Here is a 9,693-nt window from a genome sequence, read left to right on the forward strand (position 1 = left end):
TGATCTTCATGGAGATCTATCCGATGTAATCTTCTTTTGCGGTGCGTTTGTCGAGATCCGATGAATTGTGGATTTATGATCAGATTATCTATGAATCTTATTTGAGTTTCTTCTGATCTCTTATATGCATGATTTCATATCCTTGTAATTCTCTTCGAGTTGTGGGTTTTGTTTGGCCAACTTGATCTATGATTCTTGCAATGGCAGAAATGTAATGCCCCAAGAGTGTATCTTGCCATATTTGGAACCTTCTCTATGTGGGTCCATCTTGGAATTGCAATGAGAGCATATTGCATGTGTTATTTCATGTGTCTCCTTGTAATGTTTCCTTTTGCATGCATGCATCTATTTCTTCCATGCCTAATTGTGTTTGTTGTTCTTGTGATTGATGTTGTGGTGTGATGTCATGTGATGATATGTGGTTTATGTGAAGGTGTGAAGTGGGTGTTGCTTGAGTAGAAAGCTTCTATGTTAGTTCCAACTAGGTTTTAAAACTCCCCCCCCCCCACTCTTTTATCTTAAGCCCAAAATTCAATTGCTCCATCCCTATTTCTAAATGCCCATGCTTTAGTTATATTTGTGGCGGATGTGATGCTTGGTTTTACTGAATTGATACTTTGTTTGAGAGGTGTTAAATATTCACAAAACAGTGGATTAAATACTGCTTTGTAAATATTTACTTGCTCCTAAAATTCCTTTTCTATTTTATTTAAATGGGTCATAATTCCCTTATGACGAGGGGTATTTTGTTTTATTTTTAACCCCAACAGATTTGCGTTGGCTTATTTCTTTTCTCTGTTTTCTGGTAATTAGAAAACCCCAGGGGTTTTATTTTTCTTCCTATCAGGCACCACCTAGTGGGCTTCCTCCCACTAGCATGCCCAACTTCTTCCAGTTCGTCAGTAACAGAGAGACATCGAGCAGACGTCGTCACGGACGTCGAGGCGCATGTCCCTCGCCTCCTCCTCCTCCATATAAGCCCCCCTTGGTGTCCGTGCAGCCTAGGGTTCCTCCCGTTGTGATGCCACCTCTTTCCCATCTCCTCCTCCCTCTTTGTCGACGGCTTCAGGTAAGGGGATCGAGCTCCTCCGCCATGGCCGCAAACTAAGGAGGTCCTCGCCGTCGTGCCCGTACACCAGCATCCTCTCCGACCCCTCAGCGAGCAAGCGGGATCTCCAAGGGACCCATTCTCGCAGCTAGGACGACGAGCTCGGCCCTGCTACCACTACTTCGACGGCGGCTGCTTCCTACCCGACGTTCTTCCCCGCCGCGACTTCTTTCCCTTCTTCCTCTACATCCTCTCCGGCCAACGCGTCGACCTCGTCCAGAGGGTGAGCTAGATCCCTTGCCCCCTTCTTCCCTGTCCCAGATCGCGAGCCGTATCTCGTAGCCTCGCCGTGTACCTTCTCTGTCGCCAGCACCACCGCGCGACATGGATCGGTAGATGTAGGCCGTCTCATGGCATGCTAGTTAGTGAAATGGAACCCTGGGGATCTGTGTTCCCTTCCATCGACGAGTCGTTGGCTGATTTAGCATGTAACGCCGGCGAGATCCTTCCCTGTTCCGGCCACCGTCGGGCAGAGGAATACACGAGGGGGTTGCTCAAGAGGGTCTACTCCCCTCCTCTGTTAAGATCCGAAGCAGTAGCAGAGTGGTAGTGGTGTTTTGGTGTAGTGGCAAGTCGTGGGTCCGAATCCCCTCGACGTACCCTTTTGGTTTTGTGGATTTATTTGGCGCAGTAGCGCAGGGAATTCTTAACCTGTTTTACCTCCCTATTCTGTCGAGCAAATGGACAGTAGGAGAGTGGTGTCCTCCTGTGTTGTTGACCAGGGGGTCTGGGGTTCGAATCCCTCCCCAAACCTTTTATTTTATTTGTCTTTTCTTTTCTGTTTTGCATTGTTCACTTTCTTACTTGATGTGCTAGTCTTGGCACCTTGTGTGTATATTTTTTCTCCTCACAAACAGTATGTTGTTCCTAGAACTGTTGCTAGCATGATAGAGTGCATGTCTAGGCTTGTTGTGCTAGTGTAGGTGGATCAAGATCACATGTATGTGAGTGTGATTAGCATGTGAGTAGTGTAGTGATGACATGTGTGTGATACTTGTGCTCATGGGTGATGACCTTGAGTACCTGTTAGTGCAAGTGTGTGTATGTGAGTGTGTGTGGGTTTCCCCCCCCCCACCTACTTTGTGTGTGTGTAGGTGCTCATATGTGTGTGTGGTATAGTTGTTCATGGGATGTTGTGTGTGTGTGTGTGACACACACATGCCCAAGGCATGGTGTGCCTTGTCATTCACTTGGGTGCAAGCATGGATGTGTAGGTGTAGTACAGATGATGTGGTGTAAGCTAAGGTGTATGTGATAACTAGCATGTGTAGGTATTATTATGTGTGTGCTTGTTGTATGTGTGTGTGTGGTGGTGTGCTAAGGCACATGAGCATGAGGTCTAACCCTCATGTGTACCATTGGATATGTGAGAGTGTGCTTATGCATGTGTAGGTGATGAGCTAGTGGAAGCACATGTGATGATGCACTATTCACCTCTATGTGATTCCATGCTTATTTTCTTCTTAGCTTTGTGCTCTTTTGTTCTATGCAAGTGCTTATGTATCATATATGTTTTTGGGGTAGAATCATCCCAGGAATCCAATGGTGGGTTCAGATTCCACTTTGGAACACTTTCTGGGAATGTCATATTTCTGTTTTGTTCAATGTTTAGAGCTTGGTTCCATGTGATGTGATGAGCCCAAGAGGTTGGTTCCTTGTTGTGGCAGTAGAGGGTGACCCCCTCTATAACATGTTGGGTTTGTTTCAAGCTTAGTAGTTAATATGTGAAAGTTGTGCCTAGTCAAAGTAGGCATGTGGCTGAAAATTCCAGTTTAGTGAAAATCTGTGATTTTCACTAAGTCCGAGAATCTGCTTATATTTTCTTCCCATGTAGTTGTGCTTGTAGAAGTCCATGTGTTGAGAATCAGCCCTGGCTATAAACTGGAAAGTTGTAGCTTTTGTGTTTGTATAGCTCTTTATCAATTTTCATTCCATTTGGATTCTTGTAGATATTGTTTTGGGTGCTGTCAAAATGCTCCAGAGCATAAACAGCTAGTGAGAATCTGGAATTTTCACTAAGTCCCTGAAAACTGATATTTTTGTCCAAGTTAGCAGATGTAGAACTTTCTGTGTGAAACTCCTTTGTATTATCTTGTTGCTCATGCTTGTAGATCTTTTGAATAGCTTCTGCCACATATCTTATTTGGCACATTTGGGTAGTTGTAGGTGCTTTGCATGTAGCCCTCAAACTGCTATGATGCTGTTTGATATTTCTTTGCACCACCCCATCCATACTTGTTTGTTTTGTGATATGGCAACCTGGGAATACCAGAAGTATGCCATTGGAGTGTGTTGTGTTGGATTTGATCCGTAGGACTCCTTTTCTTGTTTCGTTGTTTCCGGTTGATCCGAGATCCGTTTGTAACATTCTTTATATTTTTTGCATCATTTTCACGTGACGCACCTGTTCATGACATTCCCGTGCATGACAAGATAGCTTAGAGTGCATTTCTGTCCAGGAGCTTGTATTTTCTTCTCATGCATGTTCAAGTGACTAGAATAGAGATGCATGTTCATTTTCTTCTCATGCATCATGTGCTTGTTGCATCTTGTTGTGATGTTGTTCGTTGGATGCTATTTTTATGTTGGGTAGCACCGGGATCAGAGAACGAGTACGTGGATCCGGGAGAGTATGTGCAGGACGAACAAGAGCAGCTCCAAGCTGAGGACATCACACGCAAGATGATATGACCTTGATTCCATCTCTAGACTTGTTATGCCAGATTCATGTTTCTTTCGTCATATGCTCGCGGCCTACCACTGAAATAATTGCCTCCTGATATTGCCATGAAACCCAAACACTTAACCCCTCCTAGCAAATATTGAATGGCTAAGTAGGCTTTGCTCAGCTACTAATGTTAGCGTTGCTAGTTGCAGGTGCTTTGTCTCATGTGATAACATGAGTTTGATATCATTATATTAAATCTGTTATTTAATTAATGCATATATATACTTGGTAAATAACGAAAGGCCTAGCCTTTTGCCGGGTGTTTTGTTCCATTATTGCCGCCATAGTTTCCGCCTACCGGTGTTTGATTCCATAACTGATCGCTCCTAACACGTTCGGGGTTGTTATGGGGACCCCCTTGATAAATCGTGTAGTGTTAAGACTTGTCCGGCAGGACCCAACATTGGTGTTAATTTGCTAATCACTTAATAATAATCTTCATAGGGAATAGCTACCTCGAGGAATTAATCAAAACCCTCATGAGTGTTGGTCCAACCCAGAGCAGCTTATTACGCTCCCCGGGGCAACTCGGTGTTTTGGCGTGGTAACCATCACTCATCTGTCGTGTCCTGAGACTGAGATACGCGGCTCTTATCGGGGTCGTCGACACGACGGGAGATCCTGCTAGTCTTGTCTTACCTTAACAATATATCTTGCGTATAGGAATCCCGGTGAAGCTTTGGTTCTCCCCAGAGTTGAGGTTTTCCTCTAAGGAATCCGACGAGATCACGAGATTCGTGATAGAGGATTACTTTCCGGCCCGTGACCGCTTGTGATGGACTAGTTGGAGCAGCCCTGAAGGGTTTAATCTTTCGGAAAGCCGTGCCCGCAGTTATGTGGCAACTTGGAATATTTTTTAACATCCGGTTACCAACTGTGTGCGTAACCGTGACTGTCACCTTCGAAGACCGCTCTTTGATCGGGAACACGGTGGGGTTATGATTGACGTAAGTAGGTGATCAGGATCACTTAGTGATCATCTAGTCATCTACCGCTAGTATAGACTGTTGGAAATATGCCCTAGAGGCAATAATAAATTAGTTATTATTATATTTCTTAGTTCATGATAATCGTTTATTATCCATGCTATAATTGCATTGATTGGAAACACTGTGCATGTGTGGATACATAGACAAAACACTGTCCCTAGTAAGCCTCTAGTTGAGTAGCTCGTTTATCAAAGATGGTCAAGGTTTCCTGACCATAGGCAAGTGTTGTCACTTGATAACGGGATCACGTCATCAGGAGAATCACGTGATGGACGAGACCCAAACTAATAGACGTAGCATGTTGATCGTGTCATTTTGTTGCTACTGTTTTCTACGTGTCAAGTATTTGTTCCTATGACCATGAGATCATATAACTCACTGACACCAGAGAAATGCTTTGTGTGTATCAAACGTCGCAACGTAACTGGGTGACTATAAAGATGCTCTACAGGTATCTCCGAAGGTGTTCGTTGAGTTAGTATGGATAGAGACTGGGATTTGTCACTCCGTGTGACGGAGAGGTATCTCGGGGCCCACAAGGTAATACAACAACACACACAAGCCTTGCAAGCAATGTGACTTAGTGTAAGTTGCGGGATCTTGTATTACGAAACGAGTAAAGAGACTTGCCGGTAAACGAGATTGAAATAGGTATGCGGATACTGACGATCGAATCTCGGGCAAGTAACATACCGAAGGACAAAGGGAATGACATACGGGATTATATGAATCCTTGGCACTGAGGTTCAAACGATAAGATCTTCGTAGAATATGTAGGATCCAATATGGGCATCCAGGTCCCGCTATTGGATATTGACCGAGGAGTCTCTCGGGTCATGTCTACATAGTTCTCGAACCCGCAGGGTCTGCACACTTAAGGTTCGACGTTGTTTTATGCGTATTTGAGGTATATGGTTGGTTACCGAATATTGTTCGGAGTCCCGGATGAGATCACGGACGTCACGAGGGTTTCCGGTATGGTCCGGAAACGAAGATTGATATATAGGATGACCTCATTTGATTACCGGAAGGTTTTCGGAGTTACCGGTGTACCGGGAATGACGAATGGGTTCCGGCAGTTCACCGGGGGGGGCAACCCACCCCAGGGAAGCCCATAGGCCTTGGGGATGGCGCACCAGCCCTTAGTGGGCTGGTGGGACAACCCAAGAAGGCCCTATGCGCCATAGGAAGAAAATCAAAGAGAAAAAAAAAGAGGAGGTGGGAAAAAGGGGAAGGACTCCTCCTTCCAAACCTAGTTGGATTCGGTTTGGAAGGGGAGGACTCCCCCCCTTGGCTCGGCTGACCCCCTTGGGGCTCCTTGAGCCCCAAGGCAAGGCTCCCCCTCTCCCCCCTATATATACGGAGGTTTTAGGGCTGATTCGAGACAACTTTGCCACGGCAGCCCGACCACATATCTCCACGGTTTTACCTCTAGATCACGTTTCTACGGAGCTCGGGCGGAGCCCTGCTGAGATAAGATCACCACCAACCTCCGGAGTGCCGTAACGCTGCCGGAGAACTCATCTACCTCTCCCTCTCTCTTGCTGGATCAAGAAGTCTGAGATCATCGTCGAGCTGTACGTGTGCTGAACGCGGAGGTGTCGTCCGTTCGGCACTAGATCGTGGGACTGATCGCGGGACGGTTCGCGGGGCGAATCGAGGGACGTCAGGACGTTCCACTACATCAACCGCGTTCACTGACGCTTCTGTTGTGCGATCTACACGGGTACGTAGATCGAATATCCCCTCTCTTAGATGGACATCACCATGCTAGGTCTTCGTGCGCGTAGGAAAATTTTTGTTTCCCATGCGACGTTCCCAACAGTGGCATCATGAGCTATGTTCATGCGTAGATGTCTTCTCGAGTAGAACACAAAAGTTTTTGTGGGCATTGATGTGCGTTTTGCTGCCCTCCTCAGTCTTTTCTTGATTCTGCGGTATTGTTGGATCGAAGCGGCTTGGACCGACATTACTCGTACGCTTACAAGAGACTGGTTTCATCGCTACGAGTAACTCCGTTGCTCAAAGATGACTGGCGGGTGTCAGTTTCTCCAACTTTAGTTGAATCGGAATTGACCGAGGAGGTCCTTGGATGAGGTTAAATAGCAATTCATATATCTCCGTTGTGGTGTTTGCGTAAGTAAGATGCGATCCTACTAGATACCCATGGTCACCACGAAAAACATGCAACAACAATTAGAGGACGTTTAACTTGTTTTTGCAGGGTATGCTTGTGATGTGATATGGCCAACGATGTGATGTGATATATTGGATGTATGAGATGATCATGTTGTAATAGTTAATATCGACTTGCACGTCGATGGTACGGCAACTGGCAGGAGCCATAGGGTTGTCTTTAAACTAACGTTTGTGCTTGCAGATGCGTTCACTATATTGCTAGGATGTAGCTTTAGTAGTAATAGCATGAGTAGCACGACAACCCCGATGGCGACACGTTGATGGAGATCATGATGATGGAGATCATGGTGTCACGCCGGTGACAAGAAGATCGTGCCGGTGCTTTGGTGATGGAGATCAAGAAGCACATGATGATGGCCATATCATGTCACTTATGAATTGCATGTGATGTTAATCCTTTATGCACCTTATCTTGCTTAGAACGACGGTAGCATTATGAGGTGATCTCTCACTAAAATTTCAAGACGAAATTGTCTTCTCCCCGAGTGTGCACTGTTGCGACAGTTCTTCGTTTCGAGACACCACGTGATGATCGGGTGTGATAGACTCAACATTCACATACAACGGGTGCAAAACAGTTGCACACGCAGAACACTCGGGTTAAGCTTGACGAGCCTAGCATGTGCAGACATGGCCTCGGAACACATGAGACCGAAAGTTCGAGCATGAATCGTATAATTGATATGATTAGCATAGAGATGCTTACCACTGAAACTATTCTCGACTCACGTGATGATCGGACTTGAGATAGTGGATTTGGATCATGTACCACTCAAATGACTAGAGAGATGTACTTTTTGAGTGGGAGTTCTTAAGTAATATGATTAATTAAACTAATTGTCATGAACATAGTCTAATGGTCTTTGCGAATTATGATGTAGCTTGCGCTATAGCTCTACTGTTTTTATATGTTCCTAGAGAAAATTTAGTTGAAAGTTGATAGTAGCAAACTTTGCAGAGGATTGTCCTTGTTGCTGCGCAGAAGGCTTATGTCCTTAATGCACCACTCGGTGTGCTACACCTCGAGCGTCGTGTGTGGATGTTGTGAACATCCGACATACACGTTTCTGATGACTACACGATAGTTCAGTGCAAAATACTTAATGGCTTAGAAGCAAGGCGCCGAAGACGTTTTAAAAGGTCACGGAACATAAGTAATGTTCTAAAGAGATGAAATTGTGATTTCATGCTTGTGCCCTTGTTAAGAGGTACGAGACCTCCGACAAGATTCTTTGTCCACAAAGTGAAGGAGAAAAGCTCAATCGTTGAGCGTCTGCTTAGATTGTCTGAGTACGACAATCGCTTGAATCAAGTGGGAGTTAATCTTCCAGATGAGATAGTGATGGTTCTCCAAAGCCGCTGCCACCAAGCTGTAAGAGCTTCGTGATGAACTATAACATATTAAGGATAGATACAATGATCCTTGAGCGATTCGCGATGTTTGACACTGCGAAAGTAGAAATCAAGAAGGAGCGTCAATAGTTGATGGTTTGTAAAACCACTAAGTTTCAAGAAAGGCAAGGGCTAGAAGGGATACTTCGTGAAACGGCAAAACAGTTGCTGCACTAATGAAGAGACCCAAGATTAAACCCAAACCTGAGACTAAGTGCTTCTGCAATGAGGGGAACAGTCACTGAGGCGGAGCAACTCTAGATGATTGGTAGATAAGAAGACTGGCAAAAGTCGAAAGAAGTATATTTGATATACATGATGTGTACTTTACTAGTACTCCTAGTAGCATGAGGGTATTGGATACCGGTTCGGTTGCTAAGTGATTAGTAACACGAAATGATAGCTACGGCATAAACGGAGACTAGCTAAAGGCGAGGTGACGATACGTGTTGGAAGTGTTTCTCGCACGCTCCCTCTACCATCGGGATTGGTGTTAAACCTAAATAATTGTTATTTGGTGCTTGCGTTAAGCATGAACATGATTGGATCGTGTTTATTGCAATACGATTATTCATTTAAAGAGAATAATGGTTACTCTATTTTCTTGAATAATCACCTTCAATGGTTTATTGAATCTCGATCGTAGTGTTACACATGTTCATAATATTGGTGCCAAAAGATACGAGGTAATGATGATAGTACCACTTACTTGTGGCACTGCCTCTTGAGTCATGTTAGTATAAATTGCATGAAGAGGCTCCATGCTGATGGATCTTTATATTCACTTGATTTTGAATCACTAGTGACATGCTAATCATACCACATGAGCAAGGCCTTGTTTTCATTGAGATGAATCAAGATACTAACTTGTTGGAAGTGATACATTTTGATGTATGCAGTCCAATGGGTGCTGAGGCATGCAGTGGATATCATTATGTTCTTACTTCAATAACGACTTAAATAGATACAAGAGTATTTACTTAATGAATCACAAGTCTGAAATATTGAAAAGTTCAATTCTGTTTCAGAGTGAAGTTCGTCGTAACAAGAGGATAAACTGTCTACGATATGATCATAGAAATGAATATCTGAGTTACGAGTTTTGGTACGCAGTTAAGACAATGTGGAAATTGTTTCGCAGTTCATGCCACCAGGAACATCATAGTGTGATGATGTGTCTGAATGTCATAGCCACGCACTATTTGGTATGGTGCATGCTATGATGTCTCTTATCGAATTACCACTATCGTTTATGGGTTATGCATTAGAGACAACCA

The sequence above is a fragment of the Hordeum vulgare genome, chromosome 7H, assembly GCF_904849725.1.
Source record: "Hordeum vulgare subsp. vulgare chromosome 7H, MorexV3_pseudomolecules_assembly, whole genome shotgun sequence".
Taxonomy (NCBI): Eukaryota; Viridiplantae; Streptophyta; class Magnoliopsida; order Poales; family Poaceae; genus Hordeum; species Hordeum vulgare.